We start from the raw sequence: 17,930 nt of genomic DNA, 5'->3' as shown, positions 1-17,930 counted from the left end.
TGAAACTAGTTTTGAAACGTCGCTTATACTTGCCCCCCCCCTTGTAAACCACAACATGGGCGCCCTTGTCCACGGACTAGCAAGAACACCATAGTTAATGGCTATAACGTACTTCAGTCATTGAAGGAAAAATTTCTACTTATCATAAAGCTGAAAAGCGAAAGTCGATAATCTTCTAATTTTAATTTTCCTTCATTGCTCGAATATGAATTAAGATTTAGGGTTCCAACTACTACATTTTCAGAGATTTTTAAATGTAAACTTTTTTTACTAAGTATTTATTTGTGTGCTGCATTATACGGTGTATGTGTTCAAATTATTAGACTCAACATTCAGTTTCTGAATATTTTACTGTTCTTACAATATTACGTCAGAAAACGCGTTTGAAGTTGGTCCAAATTACTGTTCTGCAACTCTGTTCTAATGTCTTGTGGTCATGGCACATGCTTTTCAATATCAATAAAACAAACGCGTACGCGATATTCAAATATAAATACTATACAGTGTGTGTATCTAAATTGGGAACAAAAAATGAAATGGAATACTTACAAAAAAATAATCTCTCACACAAAGATTAATATTTCGTATGAAATCCGCTTTTTTTTATTAAGTCTTTTATCCTTTGTGGCATGCTATATACGAATTTATCACATTTTGACTTCAATTCAGCATCATGATACCACAAACTGTTGAGGTTCTCGATCAATTGATATTTGGTTGTAATATGCATCTTCTTTACTTTTTCCTTCATGAAGCTCCAAGGGTTTTCAATCTGGTTCATATCGGGTCTATTGCCCGGCCACGGAAGAACACTAATTTCGTTGTTCTCGAAGAATTTTGTCAGTTTGTCCCGGTGCCATGGAGCTACATTATTCATAAAGATGAAGTGTGCGCCATCAAACCAGACAGCAGTATGGGGAAGCAGTTCTTCTTGAAGAACTTGTAGGTGTGATTCGTTGTTCCCTGTTTTATATACAGTCTCCCAGGCCCGAAGACAGACAGCACACGCCAGACCATGACTGAAGCAGGATGCTTCACAGTTTTTTGGAGGCATTCCAACTTGATTTTCCTCCCCAGGTCGACATCGCACATATTATGAACATTAATCAGACACGAAGACACATGATTCATCACTGAAACTCCTATTCTACAATCATCAGCAGTCCAATGTTCTAGGCCTCGTGCCCATTCGAGGTGCTTCTTTGCCATGATTGCAGTAATTTTTGCTTTCTTTCTTGGCCTGAGTGATTCTATTTCCTCAGTACAAAGAATCCTTCGAACATTTTCAGGCAAAATGTCCACACCATACTCAGCCATTTTTATGCTTAAGCCTCTAGAAATTGCGTTTCTGTTTCTCAGACCCAATCTTTTTAGTTTTCTGATACCTATTACCAATACCTTTGGTTTTCGCCTACACTTCCCAACCCTATTTTGCTAATGTATTTGCTTCTTGCTCATTGCAACGAAGATTTTGTTCACAGATTTTTGCTTTACCCCAACTCTACTAGCAATTTGTCGTTGCGTATTTCTTCCCTCCGCCAGAAATGTTTTGGCAACTTCCACTTTGTGCGGAGAAAGGTCTCTGGCTTTTCCCATTATGCCGCGATTACAGGAATTCACAGAATAAAAGATTAATACACAAAACACGTCACGATCACTTTAAACTGACCTTTTCGAACTGTTGACTGTTGAACGCTTTGAATGTCGTAACCAGGGCAGCCCACAGGGGGGATGTATGGCGCAAGCTGCGCCATTGAGAAAAATTTTGGGGGGGATTTTACTCTACTTTCGAACTAACAATTTTACTGTCGGAATAGAATTAAAACACGGTTTTGAGAAGCTAATTTTCAAAAATTTTCCGGGGTGAACCCCCGTACCCCCTGCTTCGATACTTGATGAATGAAGTACCGCGCAAGTAGCCGTATGAAGGGAAAGGTTGGTTTGTTTTAAGAGAGAAGGGCCGCCCACACGAGGGATGAATGGCGCAAGTTGTGCCATCGAGAAAAAAATTGGGGAAGAATTTTACTCTAATGTCGAATAAGTAATTTAGCTGTCGTCAGAATAACATTGGAACACGATGCGATTTTTTTTTAAAAAATCTCGAGAATGAATCCCCCTACCCCCTGTTTAGAAACTCTATGAATGAAATACCGCGCAAGTTGCTATATGAAAGGATGGGCTGGTCGGTTTATCGCTTTGTGTAGCTAATTTACCCATTTTCTGCTGGGAGCGTTTATTTATTTCTTATTTATACCATGTACGACACTTAATAAGTAATGCTGTTCAATTGCTTCATGATGTATAATAAATGAATTAATTATAATATTTTGTATAGTTTTCTGTTTGTGCGATTACATTTTCCAGGGCCTGCGGTAAACTGAAAACAAGCTCAAAAGTGGCATCACTTTGGGGGGGAGTGCGTCATCAGCTTTGGGGGGGATGGGCACCCCTGGTCGTAACTACTTACGACTGCAACCACAATACTTCGAATCATAACTTATTAATAGAAACCACAATAACTCTCTATAACTGAAATACCACTTTCAGAACTCCCTCCACTCTACTAATTCCACCTGCTGTTCAATGGTGATATCACCACTTCAACTGTACAGTAAACAAATGAAGGATCCTATGTTAGTAGTTTAACCATTGAATTACATGTTGTAGAATTCCAAACCTAGGACTGAAACATCAACTTTGCAGTTTTCAAGCGTGAGTCTAATAATTTTATAGGGTGCGGTAAAATTACGTTACGAAGTTCTGTGAAGTGCTTATATTAAATGAAGAAATATTTTAAATATGAGATATTTAGTTGTACCTCCAATTACGGACGCCTAGACCCTCAAAGTTTGCTTGGACTCCTGTATGTGTATTAAAATATGCATTAATGTCTTGTTAGACGCTACTTTGCAATGAAATATATTTCTGTACACCCCTCAAAGGTATACAGAAATCGAATCTGTTCCCTCCAATTGTTATGTCCTTTCTCAACCTTGTGGTACGCGCACCCCTAGTCGTACGCAAACCGCTGTTGGCGGTATGTACGACTTATGTAATTAATATTTTTGGTCCTAGTACGTCAGTGAAAAAGGTTGAGAACCCCTGCTGTGCTACAGGAAAAGATCATTAAGAAGAAAACGTGATTATGAATGTATTTGATGGAATGAGAGTATAAGAAAATAGAAAATAATCGACAAAATTCACAGACCAACATTATCCGCTAAAAGCTCAAGTGACGTGAGATCGAACCAGATCTTTCATAGATTAGAAGGAAACGCTCTAAGCCTACCGAACATATTCCGCTTCTGATTTAATTCTTTCTAAGATTTTGAATTATTACTGTATTCGACTTGGACACAAACACAAAATATTTGAGGACAATAAAAATCGCCAATGCCTCTCAACGTCTCTTACATTCAATCGTATATCATCAATGGCGTAACGATAACTATGTGGGACAGCCTGCAAAAATTAATTATGGGCCTCCTAAAAATATAATTTTAAAAACTTGCAAGAGCAAAATGAGTTACAATTCTATCTCTTGAATGCCAAGTAACCTAAGTCCAAAATTGAAATTCTCCAGCAAAGAAATTTCAAGTTCAACCCTGATGGAAAATTCATATTTATATTACGTTGGAAACCAAAACCATAATTATGTATCTTATGGTCTAACGAAGTTACTGTTTAGAAAAATCTTTTAAGAAAGGTACCCATGTATAGAAGTGAATAATGGTATTGGTCGATTTTTTTCATTTTCTGGACCTTAGCCACTTGGCATCCAGGCGGCCCAATCAATTACGGTATGTTTCATCAAACAAACATGCTACCTATTGCACTATCACTACATAGTAAAATGACCTAATTCAATAGAATGGCTTTGTCACCCGAGCTGGGATATATTTTCACACATTCCTGATGCTACTTCAACTTCATTGCACTTTGGAAAAGTGTTAATATGGTAGTCGTTAAATCAACCATCTGGCATGAAGAGGAGTCATTTTAGTAACACATCATTGGTATTTTATATAAAGTTATTAAACAACTACTTTACGAAAGATATTTTCTTTTTATTAAACGGACATAATTGCTATCAGGGACAATGAAGTGTGGCGTAAATTATTTATAACTGATTACGAGGAACCAACTATATTTAGTGACGAAAAGGAACATAGTGAACATAAGAACAACAGATGGCAGCACAGATCACAGAAAATACATAGTATCACAAAACTATTTTCGTGACAGGTTACAGGACTTAATAATACGTTGTTCGTTACTTGGTATCTATATCTAATATAGCTTGTAAAGTTTAAATTACAACAAAAAGTAAAAAGTAATACAAATTCTCAATATCAGTTACTAGAAATGTATGATATCCTTGGAAATCAATGTGCACGTTTAAAATTACAGTATCTGATATACAGGATTTGACAGTGGCTATGGTGCCTTTGTAAATCACTATTCTTAGCACATGAAAGGTTTCACTGACCATTGACAAATAATATAGTTATTAATATTGGCATTTCAATGGCTTCTGTTCGTCATGCTAGCTGAAGTGTTACTAACAACACTGGTTATGTATAGAAAGCTCATCGTAACAATTCCTGTATCTGCATTGCTTCGTTCTATCGGCTAGTTCTGTAACACCAGACTCTTGGCGTTAAATGAGGAGATGAAATGATAGTTATGCTTGAACCACTGGACTGTGCTAAAAATGACTTGGTTTAGCACCATCATTTTTTACTGTGTAATACGTTGCAATATTTGACGGAATTGTTCACTATTTAACACATAAATTAATAATATTTTTTATGAATATATAGGACAAAAATTCAATTTTCAGTGGTCATGTACGTATTTTTGTCTGTTGTTCTACGAAAAAAAAGAGCATGAAATATAAATATTTTTCTCCCTTCAAGATAGAATTTAATAAGTATTAATATTTGAAATGATTTATCGGTTTTCAATGAATGGAAATTGGCGTGACTTGGGAAATTACATTTGACGCTCAAACACTTTGAATATAGAAGTTTCTCTATCGCGGTTCCAATATATATATATATATATATATATATATATATATATGAGATATGATGCTATGAAAGTTTATTTTGTGCCTATTGAGTCCTATTCATTTCAGTGCTACAGGATAACTATTTTTAAAATGAAAAATTGAAAGAAAACGAAGTAAAGCACAAATTAAGCATAAAAAGTATGAACGTAGGCAGATGGTGAGGTTTTGGAATTTGGATCAGCGAAATCCGACTTTTCTGTAAATTTATTCTAATTTTAGGGGTGATTTTACAAAGTATAATATAATTTATCCTCCTATTGAACTTTGATCTCTACGAAATAAATTCCTGTGTATGTGCCTGAAAAAAGAATGTGTAGACTTCTGTATATGGAAAGATTGTTTTTTTTTTTTTAAAAAAAAAAAAGAATCCATTGTCATTTTTTCACTGTCACAAATTATTTCCGAAATTAGATTACAAGTTACTCTTACGACAGTGAAAAATATTGACGAGAGGCTAAGTCCAAACTTCTTTGGATACGAAGGAATATCATAAATGTTGAATTTCTTATAATTTTGGGCATCGTTAGGTCTATTTTTATTTCAGTTTTTTCACAATAGACATATTTCCTGCTTCTTCATGTTGGAATGTCCTGATTTCACAGATGGTACCCATATGATATTACTAAAAGAAAGGAAACTCTTTTGCTTACGAGAAAGTCGATATACCATCGACAAAATAGGTCAGATTTTGAAACGGTGAACAAATGAAGATCCTTAATAATTGCATTGCATAAAATACCGAATTATTCTTGATACTGTAATAATTCTCTTTTCTTCCCATAATGAACACCAAGTACTATCCTAGAAAAGCGTAGCACAGATAAGATATACTATAATCGGACTTTTCTTGTTTAGAAAACTAGAAAGTCCACTGGGCCCCAAGCCTTGACGGGCCTGCCTATATTGCAGGCCCTAAGGTTTTGTCCTGGGTAGCATATTCTCACTGTCATCCCTATTAAACAATGAGGAATCTATCAATAACTTCCTAGTCAAACGGTATTCAGAGCTTTGCATTCTTTAAACTTACTTACTGTCCATATCCACTTTGTATTTGGCTTCATTGCAGTCGGGTAATTAAATAAACACACAATGAAACCATTAATTAATGGACTTTCAGAATTTCAAATAATATTGTGCAAAATTATGGGGAGTCTTATGGAACAGCCATGTCAGCATGTCTGTCTGTCCACGGGTACCAGAGTATAAACGGCAAGAGTTACAGAAAAAAACACTTTTAAATATACGTATAAATTAGGCTGCTCACGAAACAAGAGTTGAGGCTGTCTCGTCTCCAAAAGGTGTGGTAAAATATGTATATGTCTCGTCTCGGAAATTTAAAGTAAATGTTATCATATGATCCCACATTTTCTCTAGCAGCCGTTTCTTTATGATCCTCTTCCAAGCCCCACTTCTTAATTTCCAATGTGATTTTCATGTTTTATCCTAATTCTTAAGAAACGTTTGTTTGTTTAATAAATTTCCAAATACAGCCTGAAAAATACTACTGGAATCATTGAAAATCATTATACGTAAGAATATTATAAAAATGGAAAAGGAAGATGAAGAGAGTCGTTAAGCTCTATATTTAAAGGTACTATGATGGCATTTCACGACAGAACTTATAAAAACCCATTGTAAACTGCAGTTATGATGAGTTACTGGAGTTGAGGCCGGAACCTCTCAGTTGTAAAATAAGAACCATAAACACAAACCTACGTTTGCACAAATAAAAATTAACTTTATAAATTGTTCGTGTGGAGTTTAAGGCTCCTTTTTGAGTACAAACACTACATGAGACGTGAATCTGCAGCGAAACAGAATCCGAGCCATAATGTGCTCCGACTGAAGACAAACGAAACATTTAATCACGAGAGACCTTTTAAGAGACATGCTACAATGAAAATTATATTTTTATAAGGGGCCTAAAAAGTGTGTCTTTTGGGATTATTATTATTATTATTATTATTATTATTATTATTATTATTATTATTATTATTATTATTATTATTATTACTGTTGTTAAAATTTCGCCTTTAGGGAAAATAGAGAAAGATTTTTTACTTCTTCTTGTTATATACATTTTCTGCATTATGCAATCAACTATAATTCTCGATTTGATTGTTAGATCACAAAACTTAGAAAATTGTGAGATAATTTTCACAATACGTTTCGATAATTTAGAACACCCCAAAATTTAGTATGGACGAGACAGCTTTATGGGTAATGCTGAAGCTATAAGTTCGAACATTTATACAACATAATTTTTGAGATATGGAACTACTACCAAATATAAATGGGAGCAAGGTGGCTCAATGATAAAGTGCTTATCTATGATGAGAAGGAAGATCATTGGTACGATTCCAGGACAAACGAGTTGATGGTGGTCCACATTGTATCTGTGACTCTTTCAGAATTTTTATGCTTACTTCCACTTCTTTGTCATTCCTTCCAGTTCTTCCCTCATAGTACACTTGCACTATCATCAGTACCCTTCACTCTACAAGGTATAAGCGTGGAACTTTAATTATTAAATATATAGTGCTTAAGCCTGGAGGGTAGAATCCCTGTTTCGATCCCCGGTCAAGTAAGTTTGTGGTGGACATCGTGTCCGTCTGATTTCTCAGAGTTCTCCTGTTTCTTTCCACATTCTCATTCCACCAATTCTTCCATCATCAATCAATTGCCTTAATCATCCATATCTCTTAGCCTAAAGGACGTAATCGAAGATCGTAAAACTGAAATATCTCATTTTCCAATAAATACATAGCAAACCATTAACAAATACCAAACATTTGCAGGAAGCAACGGTGGCTCAGTGATAGAGCGCTCACTTCCGCCACAAACTCACATGTCCTGGCATCGAAACAATAATAGTGTTAGTGTTATTGGTTCGAAGCCAAGGCATATGAGTTTATGGCAGACAACGTAGTCCATATATATTTCATCGAAGTTCTTCCGTTTGCTTCCATGTTCTCATTTACATTTACTTTCAATTAAGCATTTGTTTCCTTTTAGTAAAGGGTATATAACCATGGAAACATTCACACTTTTCATGCCGCAAAGACTGAAAGGTTAAAGCAAACGTTAATTGATGTTGAAGTTTCAATGAATACTCGGTATGCTTGAAAGTTTAAGGGAAAAACATGGCGTCTGACTGCTTGATTACATTGCCAAGTAACTGATTCTATGAAGCATAAAAATTTCACTAAATTGTTACGTATATATCGCAAATACTACAGAAATATCACGAGTAAGACGGCGCCAGCGATGAAACAATGAATAACACTGCCTGTACAAGTCAAAACTAAATGCTATTGATTTTTACCATAAAGGAAAGGGGAAGCGAAGCACAATCAATACCCATGAAAGCCTTCAAGTATTTCGTGCTTTGTGTTGGCTTTAAGAATCATTAAAACTTTTGTTTAAGTTTATGCGTGGGAAAGAGGAACAAGGCATGGAACTACGATGACCCTTTCATAACTTCGGAAATGATTGTTATCTTCTGACACAAGTATTTGTACAGATATATAAGATCAGTTTGTTACAACTTTAAAATACTCATACTGTATATTTAATATAATATTAAATAGTCTTTGAGAGTTGCAGTAGCATAATCGTTAAAGTTTATACCTGTCAGATGGGCGACTCAGGTTTGATCCTTGGTCGTATCAGGAATTTTATCTTGCTCTATCCTTATTCCAATGCGGTAACCCGGCTGTTTAGAATGAGCACTTGGGTAAATAAAGCGGGTAGAAGTGTGATGTTGATTATATTACCTGACAAATAATTTACATAGGAAAATACAAACAAATATCAATCATTTAGTGGGGTCAACGGTGGCTCAGTGGTATAGCGCTCACTTCTGGTGTTACAGATCACTGGTTCGATCCCAGAGTATGTCATTTTGTGATGGATAAGATCGTAAATGGGTCTTCTCGTGGTTTTCTGTTTCCCTAAGTCAAGTAAGTGTGGAGCCTTTTCCTCCATATAGAATCCTAGGTGACCTTTACCTTTTTCAGTTAATATCCTTTCTAAGAGATTATAACAAGAACCCAAAATTTTCGTTGAACACTTACTTTTTCAAAGACACGAGAATAAAATTGATGCAGTTACATTTGTATCATTCATTACTTGATAACATGTCTAGTGACATTTTCTTAAAACGTTTCTTTCATTAACTCTGTTATTAGACAAGAAAATGAATTCAAAATTAATATTGGGATTAATACAATGGTGCTCAGTGTTTCTTCCAGACATGCTTTTGGGGGACACTGCTCCCCCCTGGAGCTCTGAGAGTATCCCCGGAGGAGACCAAAATAATACGTCTATAATATAATAATAAATAGTATAGTACAGCAGTGCCCACCGAAAAACTAAGTGTGCCTCCCCCCCCCCCCCGGAACATTCTTTCTGAAAGAAACTCTGATCGTGCATGATGTTACACAGCACAGCAGGCATTACTAGTCTCCAATTTCTTTCAACATAAACTTCTGTAATCTTACAGTGGTCCATAAATAAGAAAACAATGATACAAGTGTAAACGCATCTAACCAAATCAGTAACATAATTTCTGCATGTTAGAAGATAGGATAGATAAAAGAAAAACTATTATGGAATTACACAAAAATCGTAAACGCTCTCGTCTTTGGTGCAAGCGGTCCCGGGTTCGATTCCCGGTAGTCACACTCGGTCGAAAAAGAGTAAAGGCCTTTTCAGGCCAACCACCCTAGGTGAGGTTTTCTTGGGATTTCCTCATTCCCACCAGGCAAATGCCGGGATGGTATCTAACATACAAGTCCCAGGCCATTTCCTTCTTTCCCCAATCCTTTCTTCCTTTCCTTTCCTCGGATAGTGTGATCGCCAAGGGACATCATCCTTGATATTTGACGGGCTAACATGGCCATAGATGCGGAAAGCCCAGAAATCGAATTCCTATCTAATTCCCAGAATTATTAATTGAATTACCTAATTTGTTCTAATTTGGCTAGATTTCTTTCTATAAATTTACATAATCGTATGTATTTGTGGTACCACTAAGAAATCTAAAGAAACTTAAAATAACGATGCTAACAAGCAAGACATTTAGTGTATTTGAAAACATAATAAGCCTAAACTTAATTTATTGTGCGCAAAACTACAATGCTTCCAAAATCAAATCCTAAGGTAGAATTAGTTGATTTTATTTCGAACCAAAGAAATGATAACAAAAGTGCTCTCTCAGCTTTACTAATGTACACCCAGCCACAAAAGTATCCCCCCCCCCCTAAGTGCTCTAATTCCATTACTTGGGGTTCAGGTCATTTGCAGTTGTGAGAACGCCTAGACAGATGCAACCCAACTTCCACGTAACTTTTCTCGGCACTGTCAGCAGTTGGTAGCACTGAGTATGTATGAAAGTAAAATTGTGAGTAGATGACGCACGAAACATATCTCCATTCAGAGATCAATCTCTCTGGTTCAGAGCGTTTTGTCCAATGAACATCATATGTTAATTTCAATATTGCTGTATATTTAATGTATTATTTCATTACATAGGGGTCTACTATAGTTCAAAGAAACAAAAACACTGATCACATACCCATCAGAAACTGCTTGAAAGTAGCTTAAAATATCAAATCAAGAACAACTGTTTAAAATAACTTTGTAAATGATTGCCTTCATTGAGAGACCTTCTCCAATTCTCCTCATTCCAACATCTTTTTTCTTTCTGGAGGAGAGAAGATCTTGTTTCTCACACTGAGTATGCATAGAAATTGAAATTGAAGCAGAAACACTTGAAAAAGTTTCAGCCTGACCGGAATTTGAACCCGGGTCCACCAAATAGAAGTTCAATGCGCTAACCACTCACCTACCACGCCATTTAAGCTTACGCCCAAACTAATACCTAGTCAAAGTCGTTTCATGGAAAAATATAAACAAGATACTCAAATATAACAAAAACAAACAAATATAAACAACATATAAATAAAAATATAAATAAGAAAATATAAGCAACTTCTGTGAGTGTCTTAATGACTTACTCGAGATTTCCTTGTTTAACTCAAAAGCAAGTTATATAAACGTTGCTCAATGAGGAAAATATCACGAAATGTTCTTTAAGTGAGCCTACATCATCGGCAGAGCCGTAGCTCCGCGCCGTTCGAGAGGGCCCATTTTGAGACAAAATCCATAGAAAATTAGACATGAAATTAGAAATGAAGCATCAAATAGGGTCACTATATTACATAAACAAAACAGCACACAAAAGGAAAATAGAACAGAAATGAGTCGTGGACCAATTTCAGTAATATTGATTCGTATGGATTTGAGATTTATCAATATTGTCCCCTTAATAACTTTGTCATGTATGGAATAGGCCCAGGAGGTAAGTAGGGGAATGGCAGATCTTGCAGCGCGGGAAGGACAACAGGCTCCGGGGGGGCATAAAGATTAAGAGAAAGTTGGAGAGGGGACAATAATTAGAAAATCAACTTTTTCTAGGGGGCCCAAATAAGTTTATTAATGCTTGCTACTAAAAAAATAACAAAAGAAGAATGTTTTTAATATATGTAAAGAAATATGCATTATTGTATAATTCGTTGCTATGTAGTTGTTTATAGATACCTAGTCAACATGTATGTTTGCAAGACAGTTTGAGTGAAAATACGTTAAAGGAGTATCAACTAATAAACCATTTAATACCGATCATCGACTTGTAATTTCGATAGAAAAGGTGAGAATAATAGTGTATATAATTATTGAAGATATTTTTATGTGTAAACAATTACTACCACTCAAGATTTACTTATATCATTAGCCGAACCAGGTTGACGACTACCTTTGGTGAGTCGTTGTAAAATTTTTGGTGCCGAAACCCGGGAACTTTGTAAATTCTTATCCTGAAGTATAAAGTAAGGGTGAATTTACTTCTGTAATAAGGTTCATGACTACGAACTTTACTATACTTCGAAGTGGTAAAATAATCACAAGAAAAATGATGATCGGTGAGGCAATGGAGAAAGAAACTGGTGACAGTGATAACGAAGAACAAAGTACAGCTCCTGTTGTACCTGAAGTGTTGACCTTTGAAGATAAAATCTTAATGGCTCTACAACGACAAGAACAAAATCTGGCTCAGATGTCCAATGAACTAAAACAGACGATGGAGCGGAAATCTGAAGAATCCAGCAAACAGTATGAGGAATTAAAACAGACGATGGAGCAGAAATCCGAAGAATCCAGCAAACAGTATGAGGAATTAAAACAGACGGTGGAGCGAAAATCCGAGGAATCCGGCAAACAGTATCAGGAATTAAGTAAACGATTGGAGCAGACATCCGAAGAGACCAAACAATCTATTATCCAGGCGATAAGTGACATCACCTCACAGTTCGATGAAAAGCTTAGAAGGGTATCTGAAGATTGCCAGGATAATTACAACCATACAATTCAAGAAGTCAACTGTGTAAAAAAGGATTTGGAAGTAATAGAATCTTCTGTACGGCAACAAAAGATTCAGGTCACGGATAATTCTACCAAAATACGTGCGAATACTCAGTTGATATCTGTATTACAAGAGGAAATCAGGATGCTACAGATTAAGGACAACGCATACCACAACAACATGGTTAATGATCATTTGGAGTTCCCTTGTTCACAGGAGATGACCTCGCGTTCACCCGTAGCAGATCAACGTGAACCTCACATTATCTCATCGTTAAGTAACCCATCCGATGAGGACATTATTTTGGAAGAAATTCATCCAAGGAATACAGATGGGCGTAAAAGAGATGGTAGAACTACACATCATGCAGTAGATAGGAATTGTCACTCAACACGAACACGGAAAGGTGAAAGAAAGGTAAAGTTAAGTGTAAAGATGAGTGAAATACGTGCTATGAGTAAGTTCAGTGGTAAATGTAACGAAAATGCTACCTCTTTCCTAGAAAAATTTCAGGATGAGTGCAATATAATGTGTATAGATAAATCGCAATATATGAAACTAATCCCTCATTTATTACTCCCACCATGTTCTTTATGGTTTAAAGCAGTACAAGATCACGTCAATACATATGATGAATTTAAAGCTGCGCTGATTGCAAATTACGAAAATGACTTTTTGCTTGCAAACAGAGATGCCACGATTAGAAATCAACCTTTCAATCCTCGTTTGCACAAATCTGTTGTCGATTTTGTTGTAAATACATATAATGAATTAAAAGTCGTAAATCCATTGCAATCGGAATCTAGAGTAATTGCATCAATTCGAAATTTGCTACCGTTTAAACTACAACAGATCCTGTTTTCTACCCAGTGTATGAGTTTTAATCATTTATTAATGCTTGTACAATGTTATGAAACTCAATACCACGCTCAGAATCATCAAGCAGGAGTAGGCAAAATTAAAAACAATTCAGATCACTTTGTACCTGTTCGTAATCTAAATATCCGTAATGCGAACGATACGGAACACAATCTAAATCAAGTGAATTTAAGCAATCTGAACGAGCAAAATAGGCAAAGATATGTTGGGAATCCACCTAACCTAATCAACCGTGGCAATCCCTATGTTAAACCGTATAACCAAAAGAGATTTAAAAATAGACGTAATACATGGCGAAATTCAAGGAATACAGTAAACTACATGGATAGACATAACCGTAGTTCAAGAGATGGCACTTCATATCAAAATCAAAGTCATGACGCAATTCATGTACAAAATAGTGTGAGACATAATAACGATTTGTGCAGTACAATGTACTTTATTAGAATCATATGCAAGTACGAATGTAAACTGACTGCAGTTGATGAAATAAGAGTTAAACCCATATCAGCTACTGATTCTTATGAATATGTTTGTGTAAAAATAGATTTATTTTCTTTCTTTTGTTCGTCTGAACGTAGGTTACGTTTAATTTTTGATTTTTACTTAATTTAATTTTCTTTAATTCTCATTAACCAATGATAATTTTCAAATGATTTTAATTCTCTCTTGTTAATGTGAAGAATTATAATTCGATTTATAATTGATCAAAGGCAAAGGTTATTTATATTATATGGATTTGTGTTGAGAATTCGTTGTCAAAGATTATGTTAAGAATAAGGTTCATTCTATTAAGCTATTTATCCGACGACTGTCTTTATGCGCTACTTTATAGGTTACCCGAATAAGATTCTTCTATATTCTGATGCCTTATGGATACAATGTATATTTTAAAACATCATCTAACGTAGTTATCATATAATGCGCCCTGGAAAGATCAAATATTATTTCCATAACTTAACCGTTTTAATAATGATTGAAACTGCTAATCATTGTGACTTATGTTTTTAAAAAGTAATTTGCCTCTTACGATTTTGACTTCGCACCCTTCATTAATTATATTATTAAGCGACGACGTTTTTTTGTAATAAAAGATAAATGAGAATGGATTAAAAGATTTATTATAAATGTATTTATATATATGAAGCTTAATGAAGATATATATATACGAGGGGCGATCAAAATGTAAAGGACATAAGTAATGTAACATCATTATTGTAAACGGACCAGTGGTTCTTAAATAAAAAAGCCCAGCTCGCTTATAACTTTTATATTCAGTCCCATCGTCGGGCGACATTTTTATACAACGAGATACTTTGTATCGTTTAATAATTACCTGTACCTTGGGCAGAAAGTGCTTATACTCAAGTACTATACTTGATATAATGTTAATTTAAAAAAATAACAAAAGAAGAATGTTTTTAATATATGTAAAGAAATATGCATTATTGTATAATTCGTTGCTATGTAGTTGTTTATAGATACCTAGTCAACATGTATGTTTGCAAGACAGTTTGAGTGAAAATACGTTAAAGGAGTATCAACTAATAAACCATTTAATACCGATCATCGACTTGTAATTTCGATAGAAAAGGTGAGAATAATAGTGTATATAATTATTGAAGATATTTTTATGTGTAAACAATTACTACCACTCAAGATTTACTTATATCATTAGCCGAACCAGGTTGACGACTACTTTGGTGAGTCGTTGTACCACCGCCCTCCCCCCAGAAAAGAATCTAAGTTACGGGGCTGGTCATCGATTGCGGGGATAGTCACGATTTACATTACATTACAATAACTTTTAATTTCCAAAGAAGAAAAAACATCTTTCCACATTATTTGAATTGTATCAACACATATAGAAATAGACAGTTGTATGATTATGTTCCATAACTACTAGTGTCTTTTCTTATATTCATATGAGGAGTTTGTGGCAAATTGAACCGGTGGCACTAACCGAGATCCCGGGCGTTCCGCTTCTGATCATGAGGCGCAATCCACTAGGGGTTCGAATTCTTCTGAGCAAGGTCGGAATTTTAATTGTCTTCAGCATTTCTGTGTTCGTGTTCCTGTAGTGTTTGGAAAACGTCGAAAGGACATGAGGTGGCAGTGGCGAGCAATACTCCGGTTGGGGCATTTGTTTTTAAAAAAATGTGAAAGCAGGAAACTCCTATCGCGGCTACTTGGGTTCAAATCCGGTCGTGGTAATTAGTAATTTTTCTGAATAAGAAGGTAATGTTTATGTAATTGGTATTTTAATTATGTTATTCCTTTATTATTATTATTATTATTATTATTATTATTATTATTATTATTACCAGAATGGAAAGAAAAAGTAACATAGTCGAAGGTATTCATAGTAACAGAAAAGATATAGAGTATGTAAGATGTTTCTTAGGTTTACACATGAACGCAGTAATATTATTTCGTTTATGGATTTACAGATAGAATTATCATTTTATGACAAGAAATGTAATATAAAGATTTGTTAGCTGATAACAATAATGCATTTTGTTTCGCCCTTCTTCTAAGTAGAAAGGTGAGGTGACATCTTAAATAGGATTATTCTCGTGACTAGCGGTCCCTATTGTAAGTTCGAACACTATTTGCAATTTGTGCACAGCTAGGAATAATTCCTTGGAACTCATTTTTGGCCCATACTACAGCAGTAAGAACGTGTTTAGCCCTTATGTGTTCATCAATTCTTGTCCAAACACGTTAATTGCCAGACAGTTACGAAGGTTGATACGGATGACGTAATTTTGTGTTGTTGGCCTTTCACCTGTAAAGGAAGTAGTCTCAATTCTTAGACCCAGAGAAATGGAATATTTTCATGTTAGTATAATCAGAAGTATCAGTTTTGTAGAATATAAAAAACTTCCTGAATTGCCACGGCCGGAATCGAACTCGCGTTCCCAAGATTGTGAACCTAACGTTTAAGCCACTACTCTAAGACATCACTGTTCTGGGAGAAGGAATAAATTGAGCTGCAGTGAATTCAGTAAAGACACACTTTTACGATTCCAATTCAATAATGCTGAAACCTTCTGATTTCAGTCATGATGGAATAGTAAAGTATTATGCAGAAAGAATAGTCCGGAGAAGTCAACTTTAAATTGACAACCAATATGTACGGAGGCGATGCCGTATGCTCTTGCCTCGGGCCCTGATTTTTCACGGCACCGCATTGGACAAATACTTATATTGATTGGAATCTGGTGTTTCAGGGCACTGGATTATTTTTTAATTAATTTAACTAACCTTCCTCAGTACCTTGTATAATATTTTGACTCGTTTTACTCACTTTTACAGTTTTTCCACTAACTCTTTAAGAACAGGGACAAAAACACAGAAACATGGAGGACAGTAAAAATCACAAACTCTATTCGTGCGTTCTTCCCTTGCCTGAAGTAAAACAATAAAATAAAGTGAACTTGCAATTTTTGGTCTTCCATTTCCTATAAGCTTTCAAATCCAAAGTTGGAGTAGTTCAATGGGTCAAATTGATCGAGCTTTCTGAGTGGGTCAGTGGGTCAACAGCATGAAACCACTGCGACCCATCATCCACCGTTACCCACTGCAATGCACCACCCACCGTGACCCACCGACCCTCTCTGCTCACTTCATTGTAGACAGTATTTTCTGACGCAACAAAACGCCAATGAACCACAAAATTACTCCCCCAAAATATGTTAAATCGCCTATATGTATGATTTGTTTACATTAAGTTCAGTCTGAAAATCACTTTAAAAAGTACCAAAAAAGTACCCCGGAGGGGGATCGAACCACCAACCTTATGATTACTGGGCGAGTGTTCTTCCGACTTCGCCACGGAGGCGATGAAGGAGACGTCGCTTGTAAAGTGATAAATGTTGAGATCTTTTTAATTTGGTCAATCAGAGTGCTCTTTCAACCGTATATATGAGACGATAACTGTTTGTGATAAGATAAAATGCGTTCGCCATGTTATTTTATAACAAAATTACGCGTGTCTATTTACTTTATTTCATAGCTCTCCCATACTCACTTTCTAATGATCGACGACAGTTACCATCTAAATTCATACAATTATCGCACTCAAGATTTGTCACTTCATAATGTTGAGGCAGAGGTTATTCTTAACCCCCGGGCTCACTTTAGGAACAATTCGTCATGAAAAATAATATATAATAATAATCGCATGCACATGACTGGCGATAGTTCGTGTTGGTCCCTTCGCGATTCTCTGCGACGAATCGAAGGAGCGCGGACCAAAACGTAGTCATCGCTGCTATGCAGTGATAGCTTCAACACCCTGACACGAAATATCTGTTTCGATTCAACTAAACCCTGCCGGCAGTGGGACACTAGCGGCAATCCTTAGACTCGTCTCTATATTGACGATCGACGTTTACACGCAAGTGGGCCACTAGGTGTTGGCGACGTTTACGGCATGGGGTAGGTGCATGCTTCATATAGCCTCGCTGCTGAAAGGAACGTTAAACTCAAAATCAACTCAACTCAACAAAAATACAGAGCCTCGCATCATATATCCATACATGCTTACCA

Source organism: Thermobia domestica, chromosome 11 (genome assembly GCF_964235325.1).
Source record: "Thermobia domestica chromosome 11, izTheDome1.hap1.1, whole genome shotgun sequence".
Classification (NCBI taxonomy): Eukaryota; Metazoa; Arthropoda; class Insecta; order Zygentoma; family Lepismatidae; genus Thermobia; species Thermobia domestica.
This window is presented reverse-complemented; position numbering follows the sequence as displayed.